This window comes from Microtus pennsylvanicus, chromosome 12, assembly GCF_037038515.1.
Source record: "Microtus pennsylvanicus isolate mMicPen1 chromosome 12, mMicPen1.hap1, whole genome shotgun sequence".
NCBI classification, from domain to species: Eukaryota; Metazoa; Chordata; class Mammalia; order Rodentia; family Cricetidae; genus Microtus; species Microtus pennsylvanicus.
This window is the reverse complement of record NC_134590.1, coordinates 5,498,475-5,518,111: the sequence shown is the minus strand read 5'-3', so window position 1 is coordinate 5,518,111 and position 19,637 is coordinate 5,498,475. Positions and strand designations below refer to the sequence as shown.

The 19,637-nt window shown below is 44.4% G+C and overlaps 1 protein-coding gene across 12 annotated transcripts in view; it reads right to left on the bottom strand.

The window, feature by feature from the left end:
- Mapk10 (mitogen-activated protein kinase 10) overlaps window positions 1–16,019 on the bottom strand; it is a 274,012-nt gene extending 257,993 nt beyond the window's left edge. For 2 of the 12 annotated variants that reach the window (XM_075943981.1, XM_075943972.1), the window contains exons 1-3: window positions 15,948–16,008; window positions 15,399–15,484; window positions 9,900–10,013 (exon numbers count right to left, since the gene is read on the bottom strand). The gene's annotated coding sequence lies outside the window, so the exon portion shown is untranslated. Of the gene's footprint in view, window positions 1–9,899; window positions 10,014–15,398; window positions 15,818–15,947 lie in introns of those variants that run through there. The other 10 variants (XM_075943973.1, XM_075943977.1, XM_075943982.1 and 7 more) reach the window with 8 other exon arrangements.
- Between the last annotated feature and the right edge of the window lie 3,618 nt (window positions 16,020–19,637).

The window sequence follows — 19,637 nt, the reverse complement described above, 5'->3', positions numbered from 1 at the left end:
CTGGCATAACTGGATGTCAACATGTAGAAGAATGAAAATAGATCCATGTCCATATCCATGCATACAACTCAAGTCCAAATGGATTAAAGACTTCAATATAAACCAGATTACACTGACCTTGTTAGAAGAGAAAGTGTGAAGTAGCCCTTAATGCATGGGCATGGGAAACCGCTTCATAAATATAACACCAGTAGCACAGACACTGACAGCAACAACAATAAATAAATGGGACCTCCTGAAACTGAGAAGCTTCTATAAAGCAAAGGACACAGTCAACAAGACAAAAAGGCAGCCTACTGAATGAGGCAAGATCTTCACTAACTCCCACATCAGACAGAGGACTGATCTCCAAAATATATAAAGAACTCAAGGAATTAGACATCAAAATTCCAAATAACTCAATTTAAAAAATGGGGAACCGAACTATCAGAGAATTCTCAACAGAAGAATCTCAAATGGCCAAAGGACACTTAAGGAAATGTTCAATATCTTTAGCCATCAGGGAAATGCAAATCAAAACGACTCTGAGACACCATCTTACATCAGTCAGAAAGGCTAAAATCAAAAACACCAATGATAGCCTATACTGGAGAGGATGTGGAGTAAGGGAAACACTCCTCCATTGCTGGTGGGAATGCAAACTTGTACAACCACTTTAAAAATCAGAATAGCGGTTTCTCAGAAAATTGGGAATCAGCATACCTCAGGATCCAGCAATACCACTCTTGGCCGTATACCCAAAAGATGCTCAATCATAGTTCAAAAATATTTGTTCAACTATGTTCATAGCAGCATTATTTGAAATAGCCAGAACCTGGAAAAAACCTAGATGTCCCTCAACCAAAGAATGGATAAAGAAAATGTGTTGAGATATCTTGATTGAGGGAGCTGTTATGGGGTTAGCAAGAAACCTTTCTCTAGAGAAATTCCCAGGAATCCACAAGGATGACCCCAGCTAAGACCCTAAGCAACAGAGGAGAGGGTCCTGCTCTGTAGTCAGACTGATGAATATCTTAAATGTCACCATAGAACCTTCATCCAGCAACTGATGGAAACAGAGGCAGAGATCCGCATTTGGAGCACCAGACTAAACTCCCAAAGTCCAGTTGAAGAGTGGGAGGAGTGAGAATATGAGCAAAGAGGTCAAGACCATGATGAGTACACCCACTGAAACAGTCTACCTGAGCTAATGGGAACTCACCAACTCCAGCCAGACTTGGAAGAAAAAAACATAGAACCAAACTAGTCCATCTGAATGTGGTTGACAGTTGCAGGGATGGGGCAGACTGAGGGGCTACTGACAGTGGCACCAGGATTTGTCCCTACTGCTTGTGCTGGCTTTTTTTTCATGTTTTTTGGAACTCATTCTCTTTGGATAATACCTTGCTCTGCCTTGGACCTTCCCCAAAGCAATGTGCCTTACCCTCTCTGAGGAGTAGATGTGGGTCTGGTGGTGGGGTAGGTGGGGTGAATGGAAGACAGGGAGAGAGTGGGATTGGTATGTAAAAAGATAAAAGATAGTTTGTTTCCTTTTTTAAAAAAAATAAAAAATAAAATTAAGGTGACAATTCTGCAGGATAGCAAGTCTAGGATACAGGATATAATCAGACCCAGTGTCTGGTAGATTCTGCCCTGGCTCAGCGCAGGGCCGCTCACTAGGTCCACACTTGATGGAAGGACCAGTCTGTTCTCTGGATCCTCTTTCTCAAGAACACTTCTCTTTTTTTTTTAAATTCAAGGAATTTTATTAAAGAGATATAAAAATAAACAAGTAAATAGATAAAAGCAATGTGACAGATAAATCTATGAATATGTACCTATAGCTTGGTGGAAAACCTGAGAAGTTTTAAACTAGAAAGGTGCAAAGAATTCTAATATTTAATAATGATTACGTTTTGCATTGATAACAAAATTACGCTTTATCATAATTATTGACTTTTTATATAATCTATACAAAAAATAACCAGTGGGTATAATATAGTACAGTTACAGAATAACAGCTAAATCAATCCATAGCAAATACCTTTCTCTTCTCCTCAATAAAAAAAAAATTCAAAAAAGCATTGTTTCCCAATTTATTTTAATTAATTATATCTTTAAAATACTTTTTCTTACTTTTAGTTCCCTGGGGTAAGAGTGCTTAAAAGGGTATTCTACTTCAAAATTACATTATTTACTACTTTGCATGACCATTTAAATAGGTAAAATACACTCAATTTGTAAATATCTATGTGTTGAGTATCAACATGTGTGAGAATTAAGAACACTTTTTTAAGGCACTCACCCATTTGACCAGAGCTAGGATTTAGTGTATGAATTTAGGACAGAGAAACACAAGTCTTCTATCTGAAGAACACCTCTGCTAGTTTCACAAGTGAAATAGCCCTAAGAATTTAGTTTCTCATCTCAGGTGGTTATCAGTGACGAGAATCAGGACAGAACAGCACTCTAGAAGGACAAATGTCACCGCGGTCCTTGATCTAGCTAACTGACCTGGTTTCTGACTCCCTAGACCTGTGGGAATCTTTGCATGTCTGTATTTGCGTGTCTGTATTTGCATGTCTGTATTTGCGTGTCTGTATCTGTGTGTCTGTATCTGTGTGTCTGTATCTGTGTGTCTGTATCTGTGTGTCTGTATCTGTGTGTCTGTATCTATGTGTCTGTATCTGTGTGTCTGTATCTGTGTGTCTGTATCTGTGTGTCTGTATTTGTGTGTCTATGTTTGTGTGTCTGTATTTGTGTGTCTGTATTTGTGTGTCTGTATCTGTGTCTGTATTTGTGTGTCTGTATCTGTGTGTCTGTATCTGTGTGTCTGTATCTGTGTGTCTGTATCTGTGTGTCTGTATCTGTGTGTCTGTATCTGTGTGTCTGCATTTATGTGTCTGTATTTGTGTGTCTGTATCTGTGTATCTGCATTTATGTGTCTGTATTTGTGTGTCTGTATTTGTGTGTCTGAATTGTGTGTCTGTATTTGCGTGTCTGTATCTGTGTGTCTGTATCTGTGTGTCTGCATTTGTGTGTCTGTATCTGTGTGTCTGCATTTGTGTGTCTGTATCTGTGTGTCTGTGTTTGTGTGTCTGTATCTGTGTGTCTGTATCTGTGTGTCTGTATCTGTGTGTCTGTATCTGTGTGTCTGCATTTGTGTGTCTGTATCTGTGTGTCTGCATTTGTGTGTCTGTATCTGTGTGTCTGTATCTGTGTGCCTGTATTTGTGTGTCTGTATTTATGTGTCTGTGTTTGTGTGTCTGTATTTGTGTGTCTGTATCTGTGTCTGCATTTGTGTGTCTGTATCTGTGTGTCTGCATTTGTGTGTCTGTATCTGTGTGTCTGTATCTGTGTGCCTGTATTTGTGTGTCTGTATTTATGTGTCTGTGTTTGTGTGTCTGTATTTGTGTGTCTGTATCTGTGTCTGTATTTGTGTGTCTGTATCTGTGTGTCTGTATCTGTGTGTCTGTATCTGTGTGTCTGTATCTGTGTGTCTGTATTTGTGTGTCTGTGTTTGTGTGTCTGTATTTGTGTGTCTGTATCTGTGTCTGTATTTGTGTGTATTTGTGTGTCTGTATTTTAAGGTTCCATTTTGGTCCCACTTTCACTTTCAATGTTAAGGAGCATATCATTTTTTTTTAAGTATGTAGTTCAAAGTCCCTGGGCCCTGCCCCTCCTTGCTTCAGGACCCTAGGGGAGTCGCCGAATAGTTTGCCATCACTTCCCTGTCATCAGCTGTAAAATCAGGGTGCTCAGAAGGGCTTTGGAGGGGACCGAATGGATTAGCGCAGGCAGAGCACGTCAAGCCGTATGTGGTGTGCAGTCAGTAATGACAGCTGACACCTTCAGCTTTGTCGCAGCCTTCCTGTCCTCCTTTGAGCAACTGCAATTCATGAGTCCTGAGGATCTTGCCGCTAAGAGGTCATTTGCTCGCTTTTTCAACACAGAGAGACACAGAATCCCTAACAAGTTTTTTTTTCTATTTGGTGAACCCTGATTACAGTCAAATATTTACATGGACCCAAAGTTTACTACTGTTCATAAAGCAGTTCCACGAGCAGCGTGTTCTCCAGTGTGTGGTCTCTACTATGTGCTCGGCAGTCTCTTCTGTTTACAGTTTAAAAATAAACCTGGACCCTCTAACTTCTCCCATGTGACAGCTCTCTAAGTATCTTAAATCAGTAGCTTCCTCGGTGGCTAGCCTCAACCTCCATTTCCCGACTCCAGGCATAATACTGGGATGCCGCCTGATTATATGTCACAAGGTACATTTTCCCAGCCTTTATCACCCCCACACCCATTCCCAGGACCCGCTTCCTCTTATGAATGTCCTTCCTAGGTGAAGTCACTAAAGGCTGCACACACTATTCCAATTACTTTCAAAAAGTAAAAGGAACAGTGGGTACTTTGTCAGGGAAAACAAAATGAATTTTGGCAAGCCTATCAACAGCAGCCACCAAATGCAATGCTTATAAAAAAGAAATTAAAGTCCTCTGTTATTCTGAGAGATGTGCCGAACAATGTAGGCCATCACTTAACCTATTTAAATGAAATTGTGAACTCTTCCAAGCCATTTTCCAGACTGTATCAAAGATACTATTTTCTATGCTGTTCTAGAACTTGACTGTTTCTATGTGTAGCTGTACACTTTCCTGCTAGTTCTTCCTTTGGCCTGCATCTGTCTTTCTGTGTCTGTCTCTTGTATGCCTGTCTCTTTTCGTCTTTCAAGAAATAATCATTCAACAAGTAGCAGGTCCTGGGCTATACAGAGGAACTTCTAAGATGAATAGCCCCAGCTAGAATTGCTTCCTCTTTAATGTCACAATGCAGACACATAATAAGCCACTATAGAGACCCATGGAGGGGGGATATGTTCAGATTGCTGAAAGGGGAGCTGAGACAGAATGCCAAATGCAAAAGATAAAAAAAGACTGTTTCTAAGAGAAGACAGCAGAAGAGATCTAGAGCTGACATACACAGTACCTCTTCATTTTTAATGTACATAAAATTCACCTGAGTCTTATGAAAATGCATATTCTGAAGTCAGTGAGTTTCAGAAAGACCAAGGATGCTGCATCTCAGTTGAGCTGTAGAAGAAGGCCATGCTGTGTTTCCTTAGTGCAGCAAGTGTTTGAAAGGATGATAACATGGTTTGAATGTAGAGTCCTTTGCAAGGTCATGGGTTGGAACACCTGGTCCCCAACTGGTGGGGACTTCAGGAGGTAGGTCACTAGTATAGGCCCACTGTCTTCTTCCTGATTTAAATGCCATGGGAAGAGCTCAACCTCAAGTTCCGCCAGTGTGGACTGAAGCTTTTCCCACATCCCTTCTGATCATGATGGACCAAAAATTCCCTGAGAGCCCTTTTCCTTTAAATTAGTTCAGACACATTTTGTGGTCAAAGTGAAGGGAAAGCAACCAAGACAGCCATCAAGGCCAAGTATAGATGCTCCTTCACTACGATGCTCCCTTCAGCAAACTAATATCAAGCTGAAACCAACAGATGTCAAAAGCGCACACACTACAGCCAACCTTGCAGGCGTCATAGCTTGGCTCATGTCACCTTGCATGGACTCGGGAAACTTCCATTAGCCTCCTGTTGGCCAAAGTCATCCAATGCCAAGCGTATTTCATAATAAAGCATTGTGCATCTCTTCCAGCTAACTGGAATTTGCAGGCTCCTGCTGCTTCCAATCATCACAAGTGGGCTTTGCCCAGCATATCGCCAGCTGAGCACAAGATCAAGACTCAAACTCTGAAGCAGGATTCTTTTTTAATGACTTTTTGTTTTTGAAATTAAAATGTAGTTGCATCATTTCTGTTTTCCCTCCTTCCCTTCAACCCCTCCCATGTACCCCTTTGCTCTCTCTCAAATTCATGATGTGGTCATGCCCCCCACACATTCATACATATGTATTCCTAAGTATGTAATTACAGCCTGCACAGTCTGCATAGTTTCACTTGTATGTGTGTGATCTCAGGGGGCTGACCACTTGGTATTGGGTAAGCATTATAGGGTTCTTCCCTAAATAACACTATTTCCCCTGTCTCAGTATTTCTTAGTTGGTGGAATGCAATTCTTTTTTTTTATAATATTTATTTACTTAAAGCATATACAATGTTCTGTCTGTGTGTATGTCTGCAGGCCAGAAGAAGGCACCATGGAAACAGATGGTTGTGAGCCACCATGTGGTTGCTGGGAATTGAACTCAGGATCTTTGGAAGAATAGGCAATGCTCTTAACCACTGAGCCATCTCTCCAGCCCTGGAATGCAATTCTTAATGGGTGCATATCACTTAAGCATTATTGAGAAGCAAAAAAAAAAAAAAAGACAAAAAAACATTAAGTATTACAAGTTGGAATCTTCTGCAAGGAACAGGGAGAGGGAGGAAAGGCCAGAATTGACACAATGCAATAAATCAGAGAGAGAAAACCCTGATTGTGGAGGTGGATTGAGGCGCATTGGAGTCGCCGGCCATGCTAGGCGTCCAGATTCTCTAAGATGGCAAGGATGTGGCAGTTTTTAAGGAGAAGGGAAATCACTGCATGAAGAACAGCGTATATCGACGAGTCCTTATGCAGGCAGGTTATACAGTAATGCCTGCAAACTAAAATAAAAATGTGTGGTTTTATTGGCATGATCATCAGCAGAAAGACGTGACAGCATTAAGGTTTCTTAAGTCTGATGAAGATGATGAACAGAGCCTCTGTGGTAGTGATGATAGACTTGGACCCAAGGGGACTGACTGCCTGAGAAAGGTTTAAGAACTAAAGCGGGGTGGTTCACATATTAATTTCAGAACCAGGTGGCTGTTATTTGGTATTTCTTTGCATTTTGTTTTTGCAGTCCTGGCATCTGTTCTTAATATGACACTTGGTGACACATGATCTTGACAAAGCCACTTGCTCCCTGTCAGCAACTACTGTCACATCTTTTAGAAAGTGAAGAGTTGACCCGAATAAACACCATGGTCTCTTTTAACCCTGAACTTTATAACCTTTCAGGCTTTAAATAATTTCTTCCTAAGTATAGAATCATAAAGCACGGTCTCAGAGGTTCCTACAATACCACTATAAAGACACACGTATGACTCGCATTGACTGCCTAGCCCACAGACAAGGCAACCGGAGACGTTTTCCACCCCACCACCTTCTCCCACCACTGCATTCATTCCCAGGTCTCCTCCATCTGCCCACCCTTCCCCATGCGTTCACATTACTTTTGCTCTTGCAGCTGAGCTTTTAGTGTTCCCTCTGGCCTCAGCCTCGCCAGCCTCTAAACAAACTCTGAGAAACTAAAGAACTTTCGGGTCAGAAAGACTTCAAGTTGAATGTTAAGTCCACGGCTTCTCCCCTGCATATCTGTCAGTGGGTCATTCAGCCTCCTAAATTCTGTGTTCTCTTGTCTGTAAGTCACAGAGATGACTGAAGATGAATGTTCGCAAAGTGCTCCGTGTAGACACAGGAAGAATTCAAAAACGATAGCATTTTGAAAGATACATCTCAAAAAGGCTCAAAAACAGGCACTTCACAAAAGAGGAATATCAATTGGCCGCATTTAAAAAATGAAATGATATTCCTCATTAGTAATCAGCAAAATGCAAATTGATACTTATATGAGTGTAATTACACATTCACCTGATTAGAGAAACGAAAGAGCCTGCAAATGAAGTACAAGGGGAAACGCTGCGTTTCCCCTACGCCATCGCCATGGGTACAATTGATGTGTCCGACTCAAAAATATTTTTAAATTATTTATTAAAGTTAAAGGCACACATACCTCAAAACTTGGCAATCCCTCCTCTTTGTTTTTTTCTAGATGCATGTGATAGAAACTAGATAAAATATGAATGCCCATCAAACAGTAAAGGGATAAGCAAATTTTTGGTATATTTCTATAATAAAATGCTACGCAACAACTTATGCAAATATACTATCTGTGTGAACTCAAGGTTTATGACCAGAGGATTAAGGATGTAAATACTGTAAAGACAAGCTTGTGGAACTGAAGTGCAGACAAACTGAAATATGTATGGTGGACATACTTAGATGTAAATTCTACAAAGAACGGCGAGGGGCTGAGTGACAGAAAAGATGGCTGGGTGGCCACGTGTGTTCCGGAAGGAAAAGCAGATGATCTGGAGTATGTGGTACATGCTGGGAGTCTATGAACTGTGATATATAATTATCTTTACCTTCCCCTTATTTAATATATTCTTGAATGGGTAAAACATCCACATCTTTACAATAAGCCAACTGTGTCACTCTCCTAGTGAAGATCTCCAACAGTTCTTCATTTTAGTGTAGAATTTACATGCCTTGACTTTGTCTAAGAGATCCCTCATGTGTCTCCTGTACCCCTCTATCCCAGTGCTGAACAAGAATGCTCCCAAGCAATTGCTCTCCCAGCCAATGGGGTTCCCACCGTGTGTTGATTGTGCCTTTCCTCTCTCTGGCTTTAGCGGACATCTTGTGTCCACTAAAATGTCCCTTGTGTGAAGTCTTCTTGGCTAATTTTTTCCATATCTGTGAGATTCTTCTCTTTGGAATGTCTTTGCTTCCCCTTGTCTACCTACCGGATTACACGTCACTAATCCACCAACTACAGAGTGCATCTGTCCTGCTGATAGCACTTCATGTAGGGCACACATTCCTTTAAGATAGAGAAGCTCATCTAGTCCAAAAGCCAGTAGGATATCTACATAACAGATTGCCATTAAGAGTTAGCTTAGTAGATAAGTGTTTAGCCTGTGGTTAGTGTTTATCGTCTACTCCCTGGGAATAACATAGAACAACATACAAAGTCAACCATACAAAGCTGTTATTGCTGTAGCTCATAAATGGTTGGTTACTGGCTATTATATGTGATTCTCTCTCCATACCAAACGCAGAACACATTTGTATAAAGCACACTATAGTGGGGACTCCTGGATCTGCATCTTTAGGGTAATGGTTGCAGGTTGTAAAAACCATAATATGAATCACTATAGAACTCATTTCCTCAGATTTCTGCAGCTATAAGCACCACATTTAGCCACAGGACAGCCATGCTAGTAAGAAGCTCTCATGCAGATGAAAGTGAGATATTGATCGCCAGCACCAACAGCTTCCTTTTGGAGTCTTAGAGGCACCGCCATTGCATGCTGTGTTTCCCAGATCTTATTTGACGGACTAGAACTTGTTCTTCTCAACTATAGTTTATTAACCACTGCCGTTGGTGGCTGTCAAACATCAAGATTTGACTTGAAAAGACGTTCTGTTTGGGTGTGCTGATATTCTTATAAAGTGATACATTTCCAAATTATTCTAAGTAGGTAGAGCAACTAGGTGTATCTTCAACATTGTTTTTCATGAGTGTGGGGGGGGGGCGTGGGTGCATGGATGGTTATGTGTGGTGCGGGTTTGGGTAGATGTGTAGTATGTGTGTGTGGTGTGCATGTGGTGTATGTGCATTTGTGTGTGTGTGTGTGCGTGTGTGTGTGTGTGTGTGTGTGTGTGTGTGCAGTTCTGAAAGGAATGAAGCATTATAATTTAGCTCAGAACTAATTTTTCCACTGAAGGAGTTGAATCAGTATAGAAACATGCTGTAAACTAACAACACCACTTAAAATAATGTTACCCAGCTGTTGCTCTAGAACGCGGTGTTGTTAACTGGAGCCAGCCTGTGGAGACGGGGATGATTTGTGGAGACGGAATGACGGGATATCTTAAAAATCCCCAGAATTATAAGTGGTGTTGGAATGACCACACCATCAACTAAGGCGCATGCTCTTTCCTACTGATTTTTACCCAGGTTGACACCATTCAGAGCAGAATTTCTCCAGATCCATATATGAGACAATACGTGATAGGTAAGCTGTCCACATTGACTGTCAATGTTCTACTAAGGAATACTTGCAGAGTTTCCACTCACCACTGCTTGTGTGGTTTCTCATCGATAGGAAAGCAGTCTAATTCAACAGCATCTTGCATGAGTTGCCATAACCAAGATCTGAGATGGTCCTGCCGGTGGTGTTCTCACACTAGCCTAAAATCGGGGCAAAATAATGCATCAATTTGATTTTAAGATTTCACATTTAATTTCACTTGCACTGTTAAAACCAAAATACCAGCATCAAATACAATAAAGGAATTTTCCCATGTGGCAAGGATCAGGGAGATGACATCAGACATGTGAGGTAATAACTTTTGTTAGAATTTGTTGCAAATAAAGGAACTTTGGTGTCCTTCATAGAAAAACAGCTAGATGTTTTTAAAATCTGAGCAAAAAAAATTAATAATGATTTGAATGAGCAGGATCTTTGCTTTTCTAGCTGTAGACTTAGTTCTGAGATCCATTAGTTCAGCTTCCACTGGAACACAATCTTCTTTTACAGTAGAGTTCACCAGAAAAATGACTACCTGGTTACCAACAGAAAGGAGAGGGCCGGACCTCAAACTAAGTTGATGTTGGTCTGAAGGCAAAAGAGGCTGCCGTCGTCATCCGATTTTACCACAGACCCACTCTTTCCCTTATTGCCGTATTAGTTTAGAGCAGAGTCTCAAGGCCTATGCCAGTTTTCAGTTTTCTACCTATTGCCAAACCACGAGCTTTATTTCCATCTTGTCAAGTCCGGAAATAATCCTCCTTTCTAGTCAGGTAAGAGTCTTATCCCAACCAGGGTCTTCCAGTGATTACTAGGAATACCTTTCCCGCCACTACCCACTACTCGACTTCCAACATCCCAGGGTGTCTCGTGTGCCACATATCACCATTTTAGAGTGCAGTATCTCCCTCTCTGGTCCTACTGCACTGAGCATCAAACGATCCCACTCTCACTACTGAACTCAACTCCCCACACAAGCATCGACTCCAATGGTTGAAATGTGTTATCACCTCACTCTCTTCTACCACAGCAAGCTCTCATCCGATAGAAACTTACTGTGTGCCTGCTGTGTGCCTACTGTGTGCTAGGCTGAGCAAGACAGACCTGAAGGCAACGTCTCCTCCCACGGACAGGGAATAAGCATAGCCAAGTAAGTAGACCTGGGTGTAGACTGAGGGTTCTTTCTGTAACATGAGGGCTTGCTTGTTGGGGTTTCTGTCCTGCCCAGTTCCCACAGCTGGTATAGCCCCAAAGAAATCACACAAAAGTATATATTAATAATAAACTGATTGGCCCATTAGCTCAGGCTTCTTATTAACTCTTTTAACTTATATTAGCCCGTTATTCTAGTATATGTTAGCCGCATGGCTCGGTACCTTTTTAGGCAGGGCAGGTCATATCTTCCTTCTTCCATGTCTGAGCAGGACTGGGGGAGGAACGGGCTTCCTCCTTCCCAGAATTCTCCTGTTCTCATTGACCCGCCTCTACTTCCTGTCTGGTTGTCCTGCCTATATTTCCTGCATGGCTACTGGCCAATCAGCATTTATTTAAAATATAATTGACAGAATACAGAATTGTCCTGCACCACCTGGGGACCTCCCTTTACACTCTGGGGTTTCAGGTCCTATTTCTTTATAGAATGACAGCAATGACTCCAAGGTCTCACACTCAGAAAGCATCTGGTACATCCAGGAAGGCCACTAGCTACAAACCAGGACTCGGTTTAATTTCTGTGAGGAAAACCCACTGACATGGATTTTGAGAGTCTCTAAGTCTCAGTTGCTTATGTTTTGTCTCGTTCCTCATGTTAAAGAAGGAGGGGTGGGGTGAGGAATCGGTAGACTCCTGCCTCTCACTGTGCAGGCTGCTAGGCAATGCTGGGTGCCCTGAGCCATGGCTGTGCCTTCACTCTGCACAGCTCTCGGGTGTCTGAGCAGCTGTGACTGGAGTACCTCTGCAGGAGCAGCCTCCCGCCATTTATCTTTCTATGCAACACTTGGGTTTCCATTCCCACCAGCACTGATCTCTGAAGTCTATGGATCTTGTAGCTTGTAGATGCTGAGGATATGAACTGCGAGGAAAGCCAGAGTAACTGGCTGGGTGTCCAAACTGTCATTTAAACTACAAACCCTTTACTGAAAACAGGAGTGTTTGGAGCCAGCTTTCAAACATAGAGGTTTCGTTCCTGGGTTTTGCAGTGTTACCCAGTATCTCTACTTATTTTTACCAAGATTCTCTACTTGTTTTGTTTTCTTTTAGTTTGTTTTTGTTTTTGTTTGACAGGGTTTCTCTGTAGTTTGGGGGCCTGTCCTGGAACTAGCTCTTGTAGACCAGGCTGGCCAAGAACTCACAGAGATCTGCCTGCCTCTGCCTCCCTTGTGCTGGGATTAAAGGCATGTGTGTGTCACCACCACCTGTCTAAGATTCTCTATTTTTTAAAACAACGATTTTTTTTCTACATTAAACATAGGGGAAACAATGGCCCTCAAGATATACAGATTCTTTAAGTTTCCTTCCTTCACCTTAATTTGTTCATGGGGTTGAAATATACTTAAAACAAGAGAAAATTCTGCTCAAAATACTGAAACTGCAGTGTGAAAACATTGGGGAAACACAGGCTTCCACGTATGTCTGAACACGTATGTCTGAACATGTATGTCTGAACATGTATGCCTGAACATTTAGGTCTGAACATATATGTCTGAAAACACAGGCTCCGTTCTAAAAGACAGTTCTCTTCAAGCAATATGCAGCAAGCCATCTTATCAGAATTAGCTGCACAGTGTCTCCACTCAGGATTATGTAATGCAATAAATAATCTTAGTATGCTAAAGAAGCCAATGGATTCTGTTCCTCTTGACTGAGAAAGCTTCCCTCCCCAGAGTCTGAGGGCCCACCTCCCCACGCCTCCTCCATGCTCTGAGGAAGATGCCATAACAGAAGCATGTGTGGCGGGAGGCAAGCCTGCAGCTCATAGAGCACAGCATCCCTTTCTTGGTACCGGACCCTTCTGCGTCTCTCCATGCAAGACTGCCACAATGCCAAGCGGAAGCTTCCAGAAGACTCTTGGAGGGAGCCGGAGGAACAAGGATGAGATCCTCTATGTGGAGATGTGTTTGCTCCTCGTGCAGCCCACTTTTCCAATGAGCGACCAAAGATCTGTTTGATTTACTCACAATTCCACTCCACATCCATCCTCTAGTTACAAATATGACCGGAGGTCAGCTCTAGAACAAGGAGGGAAAAAATGCCTGATCCTGAGTCTAACAAACAAGGAAACCTCAATTGGTCTTTATCTTTTATCATCAGGATGGAAAACTTTGTAGCTAAGCTTTTATTCAAAGAGATAGATCCAGTTACATGAGGATGTAATATAACTTTCAGTATATGTATGTGCCTTTGAATACTTAAATTAGGCAAACATCATTTGCTTTCTGATATTCCTTAGCATACAGTGAAAGAGTTTTGTCACGAATTTAAAATAACCGCATTTTATAGCACCCATGATCAACTCTCCTCTTAACCTTGCAACATCACCACGCACTAGAAACCGTAGTACTAGCTGCAGTTGCACCAGACAGTCACAGTGAGAACACAGTCAGTCCCTGTGGGAGCTGTTCAGAATCACCCCCTTCCCGCATGCAAACGCACACCTCCCCCAGCAGATGCTGGTTTTTAGGGGGACAGAAAGCAGGAAGCTGGAGGCAGCTGAATTTGCCATTCCCCGGGTACTTTTGGCTTCCCTGTCACCTGGAATCTCTCTCATTATAATTGCAAAGATTTTGCAAAAACCAGAGCCCCACAAATGAAAGCTACTAAGGACAGGAGGGAAAGAGAGGCCAGTAGGGAAGGAGAGGCCAGTAAGGAAGCTGGAAACTCAGACTTAAGGTCATTCCACCTTTCTCATCTGCTTTTCCAGTCCTGTTGTAGGGGAGAGACGATCCCTTTTGGTGTTTGTAGACAAACGAACTAATCCAATACTTTGTGTCAATATTGAGGGTAAGATTAAGGTTTTTAAAAAGAAAAGAAAGGAACCGCATACAAGACTGCTCCATCAAACTACCTAGCCCTAAATCCCAATGGTTGCAAAGTGGAGTTGGAAGCTCGTGAATTCATTCATGAGCATGGCTCATGGCTGTACTAAAACATACATGCTCACTGAGGACGGATGTCTACTGAAGCCTCTCGGAGAGAACTGGCCATTACTGCAACCATTTTAAATATGTTGATCAGCATTCTGCAAGACCTTGCAGGCTTGACAATCATAGCACTGGGAGAGAGGTAAAGACTGCACAGGTAACGCCTGGCGCATCGACCACTCGCCTTCCTTCCCTGCCAACTGTGGCCTGTCCCATATGACTTAGCCTGTGTTCGTGAAAGTTATCACCAGTGCTGTCGTACAGACACATTGCTCTGCAGCAGAAACAGACCGTGTAAACAACCTTGTGGCTGCTTCAGATCCTCCTGCCCTAGGAGTAGCTGCTCTTTTCTGTGGCCAGATTGCAATGCCCTTGGAAGTTATCTGCATAAGGCAGTCAAAGCAGCATCTTGGCTCTATATTTAAATGTTGGAGGGAAAAATAAAATGATATATATAATACATGGATATAATTTTCTTGAAATATCCAAAACCCAATTTACTGGAAGGCTTCCCTATAAACCACACTTATTCTGCTGAAGGAGCAAACACCTAAATTCTGACGACTGTATCACCAAGCTCTTTTCCAATGACAGCAATTTATTTTTTTTCTTCTGAAAATGTACTGACATTTCTAGGGGACACAGTATCTCTGCACAGAATACCTGGGAAGCTTGCCATAGAAAAATGCTGCCTGCTGTGACTGGGAGATCACTTTCTTAAAGAGACCTTTACCTATGTGGTCGCGGTGCCAGTGTTTGCTCTTTTCCCTGATCAAGTCCCTGTACTGCGTTCCTATCTGCAGCCCAAATTTAGTTCGGGGTCTTTCTACAAGAAGAACATCATCTTTGTGTGTGTGTGTGTGTGTGTGTGTGCAACATCATTAGTTCATTATATATGTGAGTATGTATATATACATATATAAACTGTATGATATATTTCAGAATATTTAAAGTTAAAACTGTCTATAAACAAAATTTATGTCTATTAATGACATTTTTAAATCTTATGAGACCTATAGTATTTCACAAACTGAGATCCACACTTCTAAACAAGCCTCTCCTTCTTTCTCTCTCTCTCTCTCTCTCTCTCTCTCTCTCTCTCTCTCTCCCTAGCTAGCTTTCTATCCCCCCCCAAGTGTGCATTTCCCTTACTCTGCTTTGCGGGTCACAATCGTCATGGTCTGTCCCACCTTCTAGCTCTCTTCACTCCTCAGTCTGAGGAGAGGCTGCCCAGAGTAAAATGCCAGGGTCCTCTTAGCTCACAGACAGTATATTTTGTTAAACTGGCTCTCCAACCGCATTGCTTCCTACTTTCTCATCCTCTCTCCCATCCCACAAGAGCGATGACAGATATCACCCACCCTCCCAAAACAGGATAGAACCCAAAATGAGCAAGAAGTCACCTACCATTCCGTGCCTGGGAACCAGGGTCCTAGTCGGGATGCGTGCCCCAAAAATCCTCCCTACTGGGTTTTCAGTAGCCACATTCCAAGCTGGAATGAAGAGGAGGGTCTTTGGAGGTGTGGAGATTGTTTAAAAATAATAATAGACAGGTGATTTCCAAGAAAAACCAATCTTTAGCTCACTCAAACCCCTAGGAATTGAAGAGTGAGGAAGAGAAAGAAAATTTGTAAAAATGAAAATAGAAAAACAAAAAGGTAAGGATTTAATATATGAAGCACCACCCACCCCCATAAAAATAAAAAAAGAGACGGAAGGATTAAAGAGAAGAGTGGCTTGCTGAATCACCCTCTCTCACTGCCTGGAAACCATTGTGCAGCGGGAGGCTGCCTGTACCATTGTGGAACCTACCAGAGGAGACAGACAGAGGGCTTGGGGAATGGGGTTGCTATGGCAACTGAAAGGAGCACACATGACGTCAAAGCCCAGAGAGGTCTAGGGAGGGGTAGGAGGAGGGAAGAGAAAAGGAAAAAGTCTATCTGTGGCTACAGCTACCTCGTTTTCTGGCGAAATGAGAAGAAGAAACAGGACCGTGGCAACTGAGATCTGCGAATTCAGCGCTGGGGCGGGGAGGGCGGGGAGGAGAGCGGCGGGGGGAGGGGGGGGACGGGGGGGAGGGCTCGTCACAAATCCAAGGAGCCCCTCCTCTATGTGACTCGAGCTTGGCACAGCACCGAGGACAGATCGAAAAGCCATTGGGAAGGCAGTCACCCTCGCTTTTCAACTACCTCAGCTCTTTGCGAACAGCAAAGAGAGAGACGTGCCATCTCGCTGAATGTCAAAACAAACAAGAGATGCTCATAACCTCAGAAGAGAAGCAAGGAGCGGAGCTGCGCCCGGATCACAGAGGTCATTTGTCCAACACCATTTCTTCTCTGTCTCCCTATTTCATAAAAATCCTGTATAAATATCCACTAAAGCAAACTCACTAAACTGACGTTTATATCACAATTTAAAGTAGAAAAGAAAATACTGGTAATTTGTGTTAACAAATTAGGGTATGGAGTACATTTCTTCTGGTTTGAGAAAACTCTATAGAAAACTAATATAAATTTCACTTACTATATGTTTTAAGCTAGTTTCCTGACTCTGCTGTAGGATATTTTCAAATTATGAAAACTATATATATGCATCATCTATGTAAGACATCTTGATGGAATGAGAGCATTCGACTACTTTCACTATTAAAATGTTTACCAAAGCAGTTGTCCCCTGATGTCTGCAAAGCAGTTCTTGTCTTTGGGCTTCTCAAGCCACACAATCCAATCCAATCCTATCTTCTGGAATACCTTCACGAAGGGTTTCCATCTGCTGAACCAAGTCGTGCTGAAGTTTATGCTTCTACACTGTGCTTTGGAACTGGCGTACTGGCACGAACAAGGGGCTCTGCCATAGGCTAACGGAAAAGATCTAACAGCCGGCATGGTGGCAGATGCTGCAAGCATCACGAAACCACGAGGAACCACGTTGGGTTTGTGGTTTCTGGGCTACTGCTTCGTCTGACAAGGAAGCTAGGAAATGAAAAACTGGTTCTGGTTTTCACTCTTGTCCCCCCCAACAAGTTCTTAGTTGCTTCTTTGATCTAAATTCAATTTAAGAATCAGTAGTTGACTTCTAATTTTTACACTCCACTTGGGTCTACTTATAAATTATGGCTGCCTCATATAAAAATATGGATGGCGGGCGCGAGGCATTGGGAGCTGGGTCCCAGTCCTCCCGGCGCCCGGGCGGGCTCCACTGCCCTTGTTTCTGTGGCCTGCCTGCACCAAGGAGGGTAGGCGCTTTGTTTGCGAGCTGCCCAACCAGCACGGAGGCCTGATCTCTCGGCACAGGAGAACCAGCATTGGGGTGAGTTTCTGGCCCGCGGCGCCAGCCAAGGACAGGGATCTCGGGGGTCCCTTGGCCTCCTGTCTTTCTTGGGCTCTCTGCAGGACCTCTATTCCCTGGTTACTGCCTCTTTCTTCCTGGCCCACCCAGCTTCCGTCCAGAGCCCTCCCCACTTGGGCCCCCCCCCCTCTTTTGGCGCGAGGCATTGGGAGCTGGGTCCCAGTCCTCCCGGCGCCCGGGCGGGCTCCACTGCCCTTGTTTCTGTGGCCTGCCTGCACCAAGGAGGGTAGGCGCTTTGTTTGCGAGCTGCCCAACCAGCACGGAGGCCTGATCTCTTGGCCCCAGGTGAACCAGCATTGGGGTGAGTTTCTGGCCCGCGGCGCCAGCCAGGGACAGGGATCTCGGGGATCCCTTGGCCTCCTGTCTTTCTTGGGCTCTCTGCAGGACCTCTATTCCCTGGTTACTGCCTCTTTCTTCCTGGCCCACCCAGCTTCCGTCCAGAGCCCTCCCCACTTGGCCCCCCCCCCCGCCCTCTTTTGGCGCTAGGCATTGGGAGCTGGGTCCCAGTCCTCCCGGCGCCCGGGCGGGCTCCACTGCCCCTGTTTCTGTGGCCTGCCTGCACCAAGGAGGGTAGGCGCTTTGTTTGCGAGCTGCCCAACCAGCACGGAGGCCTGATCTCTCGGCCCCAGGAGAACCAGCGTTGGGCTTCTGTCCAGAGCCCTCCCCACTTGGGCCCCCCACCCTCTTTTGGCGCAAGGCATTGGGAGCTGGGTCCCAGTCCTCCCGGCGCCCGGGCGGGCTCCACTGCCTTTGTTTCTGTGGCCTGCCTGCACCAAGGAGGGTAGGCGCTTTGTTTGCGAGCTGCCCAACCAGCACGGAGGCCTGATCTCTCGGCCCCAGGAGAACCAGCATTGGGGTGAGTTTCTGGCCCGCGGCGCCAGCCAGGGACAGGGATCTCGGGGGTCCCTTGGCCTCCTGTCTTTCTTGGGCTCTCTGCAGGACCTCTATTCCCTGGTTACTGCCTCTTTCTTCCTGGCCCACCCAGCTTCCGTCCAGAGCCCTCCCCACTTGGGCCCCCCCCCCCCCCGCCCTCTTTTGGCGCGAGGCATTGGGAGCTGGGTCCCAGTCCTCCCGGTGCCCGGGCGGGCTCCACTGCCCTTGTTTCTGTGGCCTGCCTGCACCAAAGAGGGTAGGCGCTTTGTTTGCGAGCTGCCCAACCAGCACGGAGGCCTGATCTCTCGGCACAGGAGAACCAGCATTGGGGTGAGTTTCTGGCCCGCGGCACCAGCCAGGGACGGGGATCTCGGGGGTCCCTTGGCCTCCTGTCTTTCTTGGGCTCTCTGCAGGACCTCTATTCCCTGGTTACTGCCTCTTTCTTCCTGGCCCACCCAGCTTCCGTCCAGAGCCCTCCCCACTTGCCCCCCCCCCCCTCTTTTGGCGCGTGGCATTGGGAGCTGGATCCCAGTCCTCGGGGCGCCCGGGCGGGCTCCACTGCCTTTGTTTCTATGGCCTGCCTGCACCAAGGAGAGTAGGCGCTTTGTTTGCGAGCTGCCCAACCAGCACGGAGGCCTGATCTCTTGGCCCCAGGAGATCCAGCGTTGGGCTTCTGTCCAGAGCCCTCCGTTGAGGAGAACCAACATTGGGGAGAACCAGCGTTGGGACGAGCCAGGGTTGGGCACGGAGACCTGATCCCTTGGTGCCAGGAGAGCCAACATTTGGGAGGCCGCGTTGGGTAGGCAAGGAGACCTGATCTGGTAAAAGAAGACCCATAAGGGAGTATTTGGAAGAAGAGATGGGCAGACGTCAAGGCAAGAATTCGCCCAACAAATTGAAAAGCAACATGAAGCCACCAGAATCCAGCGACCTCACAACGGAAGGACATGAACACCTTAATCAAGAAGGAGAAAAGTTTGACTTCATGAAAGTAATTGACGCCCTTAAACAGCATGTAAAAAACGCCCTTATAGAAATGGATGAGAAATATAACAGAAAGTTTGAAGAATTGAATAAATCAGTGAATGATACCCTAGAAAACCAAGGAAAAACAATCAAACAGATAATGGAAACAGTTCAAGACTTGAAAACTGAAATAGCCGCAAAGAAGAAAACACAAACAGAGGGCCGGCTGGACATGGAAAATCTAGGTAAACGAATAGAGACTACAGAAACAAGCATAACCAGCAGAATACAAGAGATAGAAGAAAGACTCTCAGATTCTGAAGATACCATAGAGAAAATAAACACTATGATCAAAGAAAACAGCAAGTCCAACAAACTCTCATCACAAAACATTCAGGAAATATGGGACACAATAAAAAGACCAAACCTAAGAATAATAGGAGTAGAAGAAGGAGAAGA